Source organism: Talpa occidentalis, unplaced genomic scaffold, assembly GCF_014898055.3.
Source record: "Talpa occidentalis isolate TD23 unplaced genomic scaffold, MPIMG_talOcc4v2.1 talOcc4.19, whole genome shotgun sequence".
Lineage (NCBI taxonomy): Eukaryota > Metazoa > Chordata > Mammalia > Eulipotyphla > Talpidae > Talpa > Talpa occidentalis.
Window position 1 is genome coordinate 1,857,329 of NW_023601962.1, and position 14,984 is coordinate 1,872,312.

At 39.3% G+C, this 14,984-nt stretch overlaps 1 pseudogene; it reads right to left on the reverse strand.

Annotated features, from left to right (window-relative positions):
- Positions 1–14,746, reverse strand: part of LOC119250972 (NEDD4-binding protein 2-like 1) — a 65,261-nt pseudogene extending 50,515 nt beyond the window's left edge.
- Positions 14,747–14,984: the final 238 nt, after the last annotated feature.

Consider the following 14,984-nt stretch of genomic DNA (forward strand, 5'->3'; position numbering starts at 1 on the left):
ACCTTTTGCTGTCTCCAGGAACACACATTTAGCTACAAAAGATAAAAATAGACTGAAAGTTAAAGGATGGAAAACAATCCTACAAGAAAATGGACCAAAAAAGAAAGCAGGAACAGTATACTTATATCAGATAAAACAGATTTCAAACTCAAAAAGAAAAAGAGACCCCAATGGTCACTACATTATGATCAAGGGGACAATACTTCAAGAAGAAATAACACTCATTTAACATATACTCACCCAACGAAGGAGCACCAAATATATCAGACAACTGTGTCCTATCTGAAACAAGACATCAGAGAAAACACATACGATAGGGGAGACTTCAACAACACCACTATCAACAATGGATAGATCAACAAGAAAAAATAAGTAAGAAGAAACCAAAGCTCTAATAAGGACCTAGAGCATTTGGGCTTAACAGACATTAATAGAACACTAAAACCCCAAAAACGGAGTACAACATTTTTCTCAAGCGCACACGGATCATTCTCCAGGATCATCACATAACGGGCACAAGACAAACATCAACAGATACACTAAGATTGAAATCATATCAACCATCTTTTCTGACCATGAGGCATCAAACTAGAAATAAACCATAAAAGAAGGCAAGAACTTTCCTACCTCATGGAGATTAAAAACCACACTACTGGAAGACCACTGGACAAATGAGGAGATCAAAGAAGAAATTAAAAATTCTTTGAATTGAATGACAAGAGGACACCAATATCCTAATGTATGGATGCAGCAAAAGCAGTAATAAGAGGAAAACATATAGCAATAGAAGCTCACATCAAGAAACAAGAAAAAACTCAAAGAAACAACCTAATCTCGAAGCTCAAAGATCTAGAAAAAGAACAACAAACAAAAACCCAAAACCAGTAGAAAAAGAAATAATAAAACCAAGCAGAAAAAATGAAATTGAAACTAAAAAAAAAAAATCCAAAAGTTCAATGAAACCAAGAGCTGGTTCTTTGAAAAAATCAATAAAATAGACAAACCCCTAGCCAGGCTCACAAAGGAAAAAAGGAGAAAGCACAAATAAACAGGATCACAAATGAAAGAGGAGAAATTACAACGGACACAGCAGAAATCAAAAGTATATCAGTAACTACTATGAACAGTTATATGGAAACAAGTTCACAATCTAGAGGAGATGGAAAAATTCCTACAACTATACAATCACCCCAAAGCTAGATAAGAAGAAATTGAACACCTAAACAGACCAATTACAAGCAGCGAAATTGAATGGTAATCAAAAACCTCCCCAAAAACAAAACCCAGACCTGATGGATTTACAAATGAATTCTTTTTTTTTTTTTTTAAATATTAAATTTTTATTTTTATATTCCCCCATACAATTGCAAACGCCCATTCTGACCCCAATCCTTCCCCTCCCCCCCACCCCCCAAAAAGTGTCTCTGGTTCATAGTTTTTTGTTGATTTTGATTTTCACTTTCTTATATTCATTTTCCTGTCCCTTATTTAAGTTTTCTAGATTCCTGCTATGAGTGACCATCCGGATTTTTTTTCTTTTTCTTTTTCGCTTAGCATTGCTGAGCATGATCCCTTCCATGCCATCCATGTTGCTGCAAATTGCATGTGTTTATCTTTTTTGAATGCTGAGTAATATTCCATGGTATATATGTACCACATCTTCTTGATCAGTCATCTATTTTTGGGCATTTGGGTTGTTTCCAAAGCTTAGCTATTGTAAACAGTGCTGCTATAAACATAGGAGTGCAGGTGCTCTTTGGAATTGATGTTTCTGTGTCCTTTGGGTAAATACCTAGGAGTGAATTGCTGGATCATATGGAAGCTCTATGTTTAGTAGGTCCAGAAATCTCCACACAGCTCTCCATAGTGGTTGGACCAGTTTGCACTCCCACCAACAGTGCACAAGAGTTCCTTTTCTCCACATCCTCGCCAACATTTGTTGTTGCTAGTTTTTTTAATATGTGCCATTCTCACTGGTGTGAGATGGTATCTCATGGTAGTTTTGATTTGCATTTCCCTGATTACAAGTGATGTTGAACATTTTTCATATGTCTGTTGGCCATTTGCATTTCCTCTTCAGAGAAGTTTCTTTTTAGCTCTTCTGCCCATTTTTTGACTGGATTATTTTCTTTGTTGTTGCTGAGTCTCATCAGCTCTTGCAGATTTTTTGATCAGTCCTTTATCATTAGTGTTGGGTGCAAAAATGTTCTCCCAGTTGGTGGGTTTCTCTTTTTTTTTGTTATTGTCTTTTGCTGTGCAGAAGCTCTTTAATTTGATGTAGTCCCAGCTGTTTATCTTTCTCTTCACTATCACTGCTTTGGGTGATGTGTCTGTAAAGATGTCTTTGATGTGCAAATCCCGTAGTGTTTCGCCTATATTTCCTTCTATGTATTTTATGGTTTCAGGTCTTATGTCTAGTTCTTTAATCCATTTTGAGTTGATTTTTGTGTATGGTGTGAGGTAGTGGTCAAGCTTCATTCTTTTGCATGTAGCGACCCAGTTTTCCAGCACCATTTATTGAACAAACTTTCTTTGCTCCAATGCATAGTCTTCGCTCCTTTGTCAAAGATTAGTTGACCATAAATCTGTGGGTTTATTTCTGGATTTTCTATTCGATTCCATTGGTCTGTATGTCTGTTCTTGTTCCAATACCATGCAGTTTTGATGATTATGGCTTTGTAGTATAGTTTGAAGTCTGGGAGTGTGATGCCTCCATTTCCTTCTTTTTTTTTCAGTAGAGCTTTGGCTATTCGGGGTTTTTGGTGATTCCATATGAATTTCATCAATAATTGTTCTATTTCTTTGAAGAATGCCATTGAGATTTTGATTGGAATAGCATTGAATCTGTATATTGCTTTTGGTAGGATGCCATTTTAATAATGTTTATTCTTCCAATCCATGAGCAGGGGATGTCTTTCCATTTCTTTGTGTCTTCTTCTATTTCTTTTAACAGTGTTTTATAGTTTTCTTTGTATAGGTCCTTTACCTCTTTTGTTAGATTTATTCCCAAATATTGATTTTTTTTTGTTTCGATAATAAAAGGGGTGGTTTTTTCGATTTCTTCTTCTTCAGATTTATTGTTTGTGTATAGGAAGGCTACTGACTTTTGCGTGTTGATTTTGTATCCTGCCACTTTACTGAATTGATTGATGAGTTGAATTAGTTTTCTGTGGAGATTTTGGGGTTCTCTATGTATATTATCATATCATCTGCAAATAGTGATAGTTTGACTTCTTCTTTTCCTATTTGGATTCCTTGGATGTCTTTCTCTTGTCTTATTGCTCTGGCTAGGACTTCCAGTATTATATTGAAAAGCAGTGGTGAGAGTGGACATCCTTGTCTTGTTCCAGATCTTAATGGAATTGCTTTCAGCTTTTCACCATTGAGAATGATACTGGCTGTTGGCTTGTCATAGATGGCCTTTATGATGTTGAGGTATGTTCCTTGTATCCCAAGAATTTCAAGGGCTTTTATCATGAATGGGTGTTGCACTTTGTCGAAAGCTTTCTCAGCATCTATTGATTATTATCATATGGTTTTTATATTTCTTTTTGTTGATGTGTTGGATAACGTTGATTGATTTTCGGATGTTAAACCATCCTTGTGCCCCTGGAATGAATCCAACTTGGTCGTGGTGAATTATCTTATGGATACATTGTTGGATTCTGATAGCTAAAATTTATTGAGGATTTTTGCATCAGTGTTCATTAGGGAGATTGGCCTATAGTTTTCCTTTTTTGTGTTGTCCTTATTCGGTTTTATTAGTGTAATATTGGCTTCATAGAACGTGTTTGGTATTGTCCCTTCCTTCTCAATTTTTTGGAAGAGTTTGTGAAGGATAGGCACTAATTCGTCTCTGAATGTTTGGTAGAATTCATTTGTAAATCCATCAGGTCCTGGGCTTTTGTTTTTGGGGAGGTTTTAATTACCATTTCAATTTCGCTGCTTGTAATTGGTCTGTTTAGGTGTTCTATTTCTTCTTTATCTAGCTTTGGGTGATTGTAGAGTTGTAGGAATTTGTCCATCTCCTCTAGATTGTTGAACTTGTTTCCATATAACTGTTCATAGTAGTTACTGATTATTCTTTTTGATTTCTGCTGTGTCCGTTGTGATTTCTCCTCTTTCATTTATGATTCTGTGTATTTGTGCTTTCTCCCTTTTTTCCTTTGTGAGCCTGGCTAGGGGTTTGTCTATTTTATTTATTTTTTCAAAGAACCAGTTCTTGTTTCATTGATCTTTTGGATTGTTTTTTTAGTTTCATTTCATTTATTTCTGCTTTGGTTTTATTATTTTTTCTTCTACTGGTTCTGGGGTTTTTTGTTGTTCTTTTTCTAGATCTTTGAGCTTCGAGATTAGGTTGTTTCTTTGAGTTCTTTCTTGTTTTTTGATGTGAGCTTCTATTGCTATATATTTTCCTCTTATTACTGCTTTTGCTGCATCCCATACATTTAGGATATTGGTGTCCTCCTTGTCATTCAATTCAAAAAATTTTTAATTTCTTCTTTGATCTCCTCATTAGTCCAATGGTCTTCCAGTAGTGTGGTTTTTAATCTCCATGAGGTAGGAAAGTTCCTTGCCTTCTTTTTATGGTTTATTTCTAGTTTGATGCCTTCATGGTCAGAAAAGATGGTTGATATGATTTCAATCTTGGTGTATCTGTTGATGTTTGTCTTGTGCCCCAGTATGTGATCGATCCTGGAGAATGATCCGTGTGCGCTTGAGAAAAATGTGTACTCCGTTTTTTTTTGGGTTAGTGTTCTATAGATGTCTGTTAAGCCCAAATGCTCTAGGTCCTTATTTAGAGCTTTAGTTTCTTTACTTATTTTTTGTCTTGTTGATCTATCCATTGTTGATAGTGGTGTGTTGAAGTCTCCCACTACATATGTGTTTCTCTGATGTCTGTTTTCAGAGAGGACAACAGTTGTCTGATATATTTTGGTGCTCTTCGTTTGGTGAGTATATGTTAATGAGTGTTATTTCTTCTTGAAGTATTGTCCCCTAATCATAATGTAGTGACCATTGGGGTCTCTTTTTATTTTTTGAGTTTGAAGTCTGTTTTATCTGATATAAGTATAGCTGTTCCTGCTTTCTTTTTGGCCCATTTGCTTGTAGGATTGTTTTCCATCCTTTGACTTTGAGCCTATTTTTATCTTTGTAGCTAAATGTGTTTCCTGGAGACAGCAAAAGTTGGGTTTTGTTTCTTAATCCAGGCTGCAACTCTGTGTCTTTTTATTGAAGAGTTTAGTCCATTTACATTTAGAGTTAATATTGATATGTTAGCATCTGTATTTGCCATTATGTTTGTCTTCCTTTGATTTTATTTATTTATTCTTTTAATAACTTTTTTTTTTGGTCTTCTTTCGTTGTTATTCGTCCCTCTGAGGTTCTGGCTTTAGGACTCCTTGTAGTATTTTTTGGAGTGGGGGTTTAGTCGCAATGAAATTCCGGAGTTTCTCTTTGTCTGGGAAGGTCCATATTCTTTCTTCATGGAGGAAAGAGAGCTTTGCGGGATAGAGTATTCTTGGTTGGCATCTGTTTTCTTGGAGTCTGTTGACTATGTCCCTCCACTCTCTCCTTGCCCGTAGTGTTTCTTCAGAGAAGTCTGATGTCAGCCTGATTGGTTTTCCTTTGAATGTTATCTGTTTCTTCCCTCTTGTCAGCTTCATTATTTTTTCCTTGTCCTGGATTCTTGGGAGCTTTACTATTATGTGTCTTGCTGTGTTTTTCCTTTCGTCGTGGAAGTTTGGTGTTCTTCTTGCTTCTTGTATATCAATTTTCAGCTCCTTCTTCTCATTTGGGAAGTTCTCTTCAATTATATCCATGAATATTTTCTCTGTTCCTACATCTCTCTCCTCTCCTTCTGGAATTCCTATAACTCTTATATTTCCTTTCCTCATGGAGTCAGATAGTTCCCGAAGTCTTTCTTCATTCTTTTTCCTTCGTACTTCTCTTTCTTTTCTGTTTTGGTTCTTTTTATTTCTGTGTCTTCAAGATTACTTATTCGTTCTTCCATTTCATCTATTCTGCTTTCATTGCTTTTCCCAGAGTTCTTTAGTTCCTCCATTAATTCTTTGATCTCCTGCATTTCTCTTACTTCCCTCTTTAAGGACTCAATTTCCTTCTTCTGATCTATCACTTTTTTAATCATGGCAATTTTAAATTCTCTTTCTGGAAGGCTCAGAAGTTCTTCCAAGTTGCTGTCGTTGCAATCTGGGGAGTGGTTTTCTTTTTGTGGTGTGCTTCTTTCCTGAGGAGTTGTTAGGTTGCGTGTGGTTCTTCTACTCCCTACTGTCTGTTTTCTAATTTGTCGTATGCGTTGGGACACTGTGTTGCTCGGACTGACTGACATCTTGGGTGAACTTCTCCGCTCCCCTCTGGCTCTTCCAGGAGCCATCTCTGTCTTCTGGGGGAGCTTTCTGCTGGTTTTAGGCAGTTTTTACTGAAGAAATGTCCCTGTTCTCAAATGGTGAAGCGGGATGCAGTCCCTGCGCCTCCGGTTTCAGGCACACTCTTCTGCGCCCCCGGTCTGCCCCGGACGTGGGTGCCTGCTCCCTCTGTGGGCTCAGACTGCTGGTCGGAAGGGGCCTGGCGTGGAATAACTTTCCGGCTGGCCACTGGGTCCTCCAGAAACCTTCTGCCCTTTTCAAGCAGTCTTAAGAAATGTCCTGTTTTATAGGGTGTTAGTGACTTTTTTTTTCCTGGTCGCTAGGTGGCGCCAGAGATCTCTCCTATTGGCCTTGGGGGGCTGTTTTTCGCCTCCCCCCACCCCGTGGGACAGAGAACAGAGCGGGAATGGTAGGGTACACCTCAACAGCTTTGGGGTGCTGTGTCTGCCTTGTGCCCCACCGTCGTGGAGAAACCACGCCCCGAATATTCGTGCCCCGGGTCTCAGTTCAAAGCCCTCAGTTCCAGGACGCGGGCTGTAGCCCAGTTCAGTGGCGCGGGAATGGCGCCTTTTGCACAGCTCCCGTGCCTGGGCGCCTGGTTCCTGCTCACTCAGGGAGGGACCTTCACCTCAGTGAGGACCTCCGTGCTTGTCCCCGCAAGCCTAGGTCGCAGGCGCGGGGACCTGGGCAGCCGCGATCCAGGTCTGCACTTGCTTTTCAAGCTCCCCGAGCGCGCCGCGTTTCCGCGCCAGCTTACCGGCAGCCCGGGCTGTGTGCGCGTCTCCCGGAGTCTTTGTTCTTCTCTAATGGCGCCAGGAGCCGTTCGCTCACCGCCGCGGCGGATCCTGCAGGGTTCGCCTCAGCTCCCGTTCACGGGTGTGGTGGCTGCAATAGTTCCTTTCCACTCACAGTCCCGCTTGCTGCGTCGTTTGTTCTTGTGGGCCGTTTTGGTTTGTTGTTTCCTCCTCTCTGCCGGTCGGAGAGTGCCGCCTCTGTGGGCGGGGGAGGGGAGCAGGGTTCTGCGCTTCCCTCCCTTCTAGTCCTCTTTTATGGCCACTTTCTTCTTCGGGCAGTTCGCTGGCGTCACCCGTTTATCTTCCGTGTCCCAGTTCTCACTGGGACCTGCCGCTTTTCCTCCCTATTCACTTTTTTTAATGGGAGATCTTACTCGCAGCGTCTCCTCGCCGCCATGTTGCTCCGCCCCCTCCTTTACAAATGAATTCTACCAAACATTCAGAGACGAATTAGTGCCTATCCTTCACAAACTCTTCCAAAAAATTGAGAAGAAAGGGACAATACCAAACACGTTCTATGAAGCCAACATTACACTAATACCAAAACCGAATAAGGACAACACAAAAAAGGAAAACTACAGGCCAATATCCCTAATAAACACTGATGCAAAAATCCTCAATAAAATTTTAGCTATCAGAATCCAACAATGTATCCATAAGATAATTCACCACGACCAAGTAGGATTCATTCCAGGGACACAAGGATGGTTTAACATCCGAAAATCAATCAACGTTATCCAACACATCAACAAAAAGAAATATAAAAACCATATGATAATATCAATAGATGCTGAGAAAGCTTTCGACAAAGTGCAACACCCATTCATGATAAAAGCCCTTGAAATTCTTGGGATACAAGGAACATACCTCAACATCATAAAGGCCATCTATGACAAGACAACAGCCAGTATCATTCTCAATGGTGAAAAGCTGAAAGCAATTCCATTAAGATCTGGAACAAGACAAGAATGTCCACTCTCACCACTGCTTTTCAATATAATACTGGAAGTCCTAGCCAGAGCAATAAGACAAGAGAAAGTCTTACTAGGAAACCAAATAGGAAAAGAAGAAGTCAAACTATCACTATTTGCAGATGATATGATAATATACATAGAGAACCCCAAAAACTCCACAGAAAAACTAATTCAACTAATCAATCATTTCAGTAAAGTGGCAGGATACAAAATCAACACGCAAAAGTCAGTAGCCTTCCTATACACAAACAATAAATCTGAAGAAGAAGAAATCAAAAAAAACATCCCTTTTATTATTGAAACAAAAAATCAAATATTTGGGAATAAATCTAACAAAAGAGGTAAAGGACCTATACAAAGAAAACTATAAAACACTGTTAAAAGAAATAGAAGAAGACACAAAGAAATGGAAAGACATCCCCTGCTCATGGATTGGAAGAATAAACATTAGTAAAATGACCATCCTACCAAAAGCAATCTACAGATTCAATGTTATTCCAATCAAAATTTCAATGTCATTCTTCAAAGAAATAGAACAATTATTGACGAAATTCATATGGAATCACAAAAAACCCCGAATAGCCAAAGCTCTCCTGAAAAAATTAGAAGGGAATGGAGGCATCACACTCCCAGACTTCAAACTATACTACAAAGCCATAATCATCAAAACTGCATGGTATTGGAAAAAGAACAGACATACAGACCAATGGAATCAAATAGAAAATCCAGAAATAAACCCACCGATTTATGGTCAACTAATCTTTGACAAAGGAGCAAAGACTATGGAACAAAGAAAGTTTGTTCAATAAATGGTGCTGGGAAAACTGGGTTGCTACATGCAAAAGAATGAAGCTTGACCACTACCTAACACCATACACAAAAATCAACTCAAAATGGATTAAAGAACGAGACATAAGACCTGAAACCATAAAACACATAGAAGGAAGTATAGGCAAAACACTACGTGATTTGCACATCAAAGACATCTTTACAGACACATCACCCAAAGCAGTGATAGTGAAGGCAAAGATAAATAGCTGGGACTACATCAAATTAAAGAGCTTCTGCACAGCAAAAGAGACAATAACAAAAACAAAGAGAAACCCCACCAACTGGGAGAACATTTTTGCACACAACACTAATGATAAAGGACTGATCACAAAAATCTGCAAAGAGCTGATGAGACTCAACAACACCAAAGAAAATAATCCAGTCCAAAAATGGGCAGAAGAGCTAAAAAGAAACTTCTCTGAAGAGGAAATGCAAATGGCCAACAGGCATATGAAAAAATGTTCAACATCACTTGTAATCAGGGAAATGCAAATCAAAACTACCATGAAATACCATCTTACACCAGTGAGAATGGCACATATTAAAAAAACTAGCAACAACAAATGTTGGCGAGGGTGTGGAGAAAAAGGAACTCTTCAGCACTGTTGGTGGGAGTGCAAACTGGTCCAACCACTATGGAGAGCTGTGTGGAGATTTCTGGACCTACTAAACATAGAGCTTCCATATGATCCAGCAATTCCACTCCTAGGTATTTACCCAAAGGACACAGAAACATCAATTCCAAAGAACACCTGCACCCCTATGTTTATAGCAGCACTATTTACAATAGCTAAGCTTTGGAAACAGCCCAAATGCCCAAAAATAGATGACTGGATCAAGAAGATGTGGTACATATATACCATGGAATATTACTCAGCATTCAAAAAAGATAAACACATGCAATTTGCAGCAACATGGTTGGCGCTGTAAGAGATCATGCTCAGCGAAAAAAAGCCAAAAAGAAAAAGAAAAATACCGGATGGTCTTTCTCATAGCAGGAATCTAGAAAACTTAAATAGGGACCAGGAAAATTAATAACTATAAGAAAGTGAAAATCAAAATCAACAAAAAACTATGAACCAGAGACACTTTTTGGGGGGTGGGAGTGAGAGGGGAGGGATTGGGGTCAGAATGGGGGTTTGCAATTGTATGGGGAATATAAAAATAAAATTTATTATTAAAAAAATATATAAATACAAAAAAGTTAAACATTTCAATCAAATATTATTCTAGCAATTCTAAAATATAAGAAAAAATAAAAAAATGGAAAGACAGGGTTTATAGTTTATCTAGATTTCTCATCTAGACATCTACAGTGTCTGACACATATTAGATGCTCATTATATTGTGAGCAAGTGAAACGTTTGTTTTTGTTTTTAACTATCAGTTTTTACATTGGACACTAGAGAGCACTGGTTGCAATAATAAAGAATTTGAATTCCTAAAGTTTATGTGCAGAATTGTTATTTGTAGTATTAATGCTATAGTCAATTTTGATTATGCTTTATGTGCAATGGTTTCTGATACTTCATCTGAGAAGGCAGCTTTATTTGTTGGATATCCTGAACTTTTTTTTAATATTTATTTATTTATGCGTGCAAGAACTGGGGTGTAAGCCAGAGGTACTGGGTTGAGAGGATTCGCCAGAGTGAGTGGGGAGCAGACCAGGCAGATCTACTGAAATACACTGCTGAGGGGAGCAGCAGGCGAGACTGAAGAGTTCTGCTGCGCCAAGTGGGTCAGCTCCCTGGTGGGCAGGGGATCCAACTTGTGCTGCAGTGGCCTGCGGCAATAGCTTGACAGTGTTGTGTCTTTAACCCCTGTGCCACTACGGAGGCCCTGGATATCCCAAATCTTTGGTTTTAAAAATAGAAATGCAAAGTTTCCAGCGTGAACAAGACTATAAAGAGACAAGTCAAGGTATAAGGGAAAGATTCTTCCCCAGGGAATGTGATGAAAGAGAAAACAGTTAAATGGTGGAAAAGAAATAGAAAAACAACAATCTAATAGATGAAAGAAAAGGCAATGATTAAGACTATGAAGAGCAAATGAAAAGATATTATCTTTTGATGTGGAATTCTTCATTCATTTTTCTTTTAACAGTGCTTCTTGAACTTGAGTGTTAAAGTGGGTCAAATGTTTAATCCTCTAAAATATATGTCCCTAGGGCCTGTGAATGTATGAGGAAGGAGTGTCTTTTGCAGGTGTAATTAGGTAAGGATATCTAGGTGAGCCCTAAATCCAGTGACTTATGTCTATGAGAGAGAGAGAGGAGAAATCACAGAAAGGAGGAGATTGAAGTGATGGCAGCTATAAGGAATGCCAGCAGCCACAAGCTGCAAGAAGAAAGGACCAGAAGGAGCCTTTGGAGGGAGTCCTGTCTTGCTGACTCTTTCAGACCTGGAAGAAAAGAAGTTTCTGTTGTTTTAAGCCATGCATACTCTGGTTATTTGTTATGACAACCCTAGGAAATGAAAGTGCATCACACACACCTGGAGGGGTTGTTTAAACACAGACTTCTGGCCCTGATCCCAGAGTATCTGATTCAGTAACTCTGAGCCCATGGGGATTTTGCATTTCTAACAAATTCCCAGGGGATGTTGGTGTGGCTGTTCAAGGAACCACACTACTAGACCTGTGGTTTTCAGCACTGGATTTATAATACACAGTCACTTGGGATGCCTTAAAAATGCCTAAACATTCTAATTTTAATTGGCCTGTAGTGCAGTTTAGGGATCAGTAATTTTAAAATCTACCCAGGTGATTCCAATTTACAGATAGCCAAGAACTACTATTTACTTTAAAATTCCTCCAGAGTTGCCTGCGATATTTAAAAGGGTATTTCTGGGAGACTATAAAAGTGATAGCATAGAATCATTAATAAAAGGTATCAGTGACTGTAGGGTAAGAAAAAAATATCAGGCTTTTCTGCCCTCGCACCATCAGGATAGTTGATGGATCCTTGCGGTCCTGAATGCATGCCTGATGGCGGGCACCTGGAGTAGGGTGTGGGCATAGGTAGATGGGATTCACCTGGGCTAAGACTGGGCTTTTAAGGGTGGTGTCATGGGGATGCCAGTAGAAGCTGAAAGAGAAGCAGAGAGCAGAGAGAACGCCAGAGAGCCCAGAAAGAGTGAGGATTTGCTGGGGGCTGGGAGAACTGCCATCCTCCTGGCCCCCAGCACCCCTGCCTGCCATATGCCTGGTAAATCTAAATAAAAGACCTGCAAAAGCCACTGAGGACTCTGACTCCTCCTTTACCTTGTCTGCTGGATCAGAAATCCTGCTCCGTGTCCTTCCTGCCCCTACAGTGACAATTTTAAGAAGTCGGGAATGAGAATTATCTATTTTAAAATAATTATTTAAAATTATAAGGCGATCTTGCTATTACAGTTCATTTTTAAAGAAGACGCTGTGTTACTCTTTGTTAGCATATTCAACCATCAAATTGTTGGTACAGTTCTATGCAATGAGTTCTGAGTAATATTCCTAACATGATGTTATGTGAGACTGGCGTTAGAAATGCACATCTTGTAGAGTAGAATATGGAGCCCAGAATATGAAAGATGACATTGCCAGCAAGGCAGAATCAGCACATCCTAGGATTAAAAGTACAGATTTTGCATATCATACTTGAATTGAAATTCTGCTACTGTCAGTACAACACATGTATCCTGTTGCAAGTTACAATTTAAAAGCATTAGTTTGAAAAGGAGTAGGAAAAAAATGCATGTGTTTTGTCATTTGTAAAACAGATCCGCATGCTTCAATGATATTCCTCAGTTTTTCAGTTTTAAGTGCAGTCTACTGATTTTGTAGTAGAAAAGTTGAGGTCTTTTTCTCTTATATTTTCTCAACACCAATTCCCATCCTAGATTCTACACCCTTCCTCCTAATTTGTCATATTATGCTTTTTGGGTGGAATCAATATTCACTGTTTACATTATTATAGGACCCTGAGATTGTTTTTTTTCCAAAGATATTCCCATACATACATACAAGAGCTGGGGTACAGACCAGAAGTGCGGGGGGTGAGAGGATTCACCAGGGACAGAGTAGGGAACAGAACAGGCAGGCAGACTGAAATGCACTGCTGAGGGGAGTAGCACGCGAGCCAGGAGAGGTCTGCTGTGACATGTGGGTAGCTTCCCTGCCAGCTGGGGGATGGAATTCACGCTTTATAGGCTGCGGTCAGCTTCACAGCAATGCACTCAATCCCCTATGCCACCTGGAGGCCCTCAAGACCCTGAGACTATTTATCCTTCGCATATCCATTTATGATTTATATCCTGGGATGCTTAATTATTCACACTCTCAAACATTTGCGCTACCAACTGATTATATATGTTTAAAGGCTTTTTAATTTGCTTTTAAAATTGCTGGATTATTACTCTTAAAATTGGTGAAGGTAGGCTTGTTTTATTTACACTATTAGCTCCATAGCCAAAAGCTATTCAGGTTTACTTCTGTTCAAAAAAGTGGTTAAAACACACAGTGTGACTTAAATGATACTGATTTTCCTCAGTAGCTCAATAGGATTTGACATTTTTAACAATGATACATCACTAGAATAAAAGAATAATGTCCCAAAGTATTTACTTTGCTAATATTCCCCGAGTAAGGGGAAATCGGTACCATTACAATCACACCTCATATTTTGGCACTAAAATTTTTCCCGCATCCCTCTTCTCTTCCCCATTTTCCCCGACTTCCCTGATGGGGATGGAGTTCCTGAAAAAGTAGATTGGTTCGTGAAAAGGGTTACTGGAGCCTGATATGTTATCAATACTTTGATTACCTATGGACCGAGTATTCTTGGGTATGTTTTCAGGTTTCAGGTTCAAATTCTTTCCCCAGAGAAAGTAATTTTGTTCAATCAAATCTGCAGAATTCCCTGGTTCAGACAATGCACATGAACAAATACTTGCTGAAGATGACTATAATGACTTCTCAAACCTTCAGGTCTGACTATTTATACTGGAATTAAGGTTTTAACAAATACTAAAAATTGAAGTACAAACTCACTTAGGAAGATTTTGAATGTCAGTAAGAAATGCCTCTAATATGGTGACCACCACCCCTTCTATTAAAGAAGCTCTCATTTGAGAAGCTACCATGTTTTGGAGACTGTGTAGCTATTCCATATCCTGCACTGTTGGAAGGTGATGCATTATTCCTGTCCTGGCTTCTGTTCAATATGCTTGGTATTCTTGCATGAAGCATACTGTGAAATGTAACATCATATTCATACTGTTATTTCATTTGGTGTATTTTTTTCTTGGAACTTCATGAATGTTGAATTTATAGTGAATGTCAGGTTCTGGCAATGTAACTTCAAGTTATTTTCAAGTGCCATAACTGCATAGGGCTTCATTTCCCAGGCATGGAGGTTGGTATTATCAATAAACATAGGGAGTATACCAAATTTCACTGCTTTTCTTGCTCAGAATTGTACTGGTAGGCACCATCTTCCCTGAAGGAAAAATCATCTGTGCTGAAAATCAGGGCCCTGGGAGAGTCCTGTTCTAATTGCCTGGCCAGTGTAGTTTTTCCCTGAGCCTGGGAGGCCTTGCAAGAGGTGAGATGTTTTCTAAAGCAGTCTCCTACGTGGTGGTGATGGTAATGGTTGTGGTTGGGGCAGTGGGGGAGGGTGCCTGATGGTCCACCAAGGCTGATGCTTCTGCTTCTGATGGAGGCTCAGCCTCCCAATGGATTCAAGAAAACCCTCCTCCATGGGGTAGGGTTGGCTGCCATAGCCCAGGTCTTCTTTCCCTAAGTCAGGGTCTTGGCCAAAGCTGTTGTTTTTGTGGCTCTCTAGCCATGTGATTGGGTCTTTATAATATTGAAGTAAGTTTCTTCTTTTCCCATGTCTTAGTTAGAGTTTTTATCATAGATGGGTACTGAATCTTATGAAATGCCTTCTCTGTATCTGTTGATATTTTCAGTTGTTATTATTGCTTAAATTTTAATTTGGTTGATGCTCCCTCTATTGTCAGTGT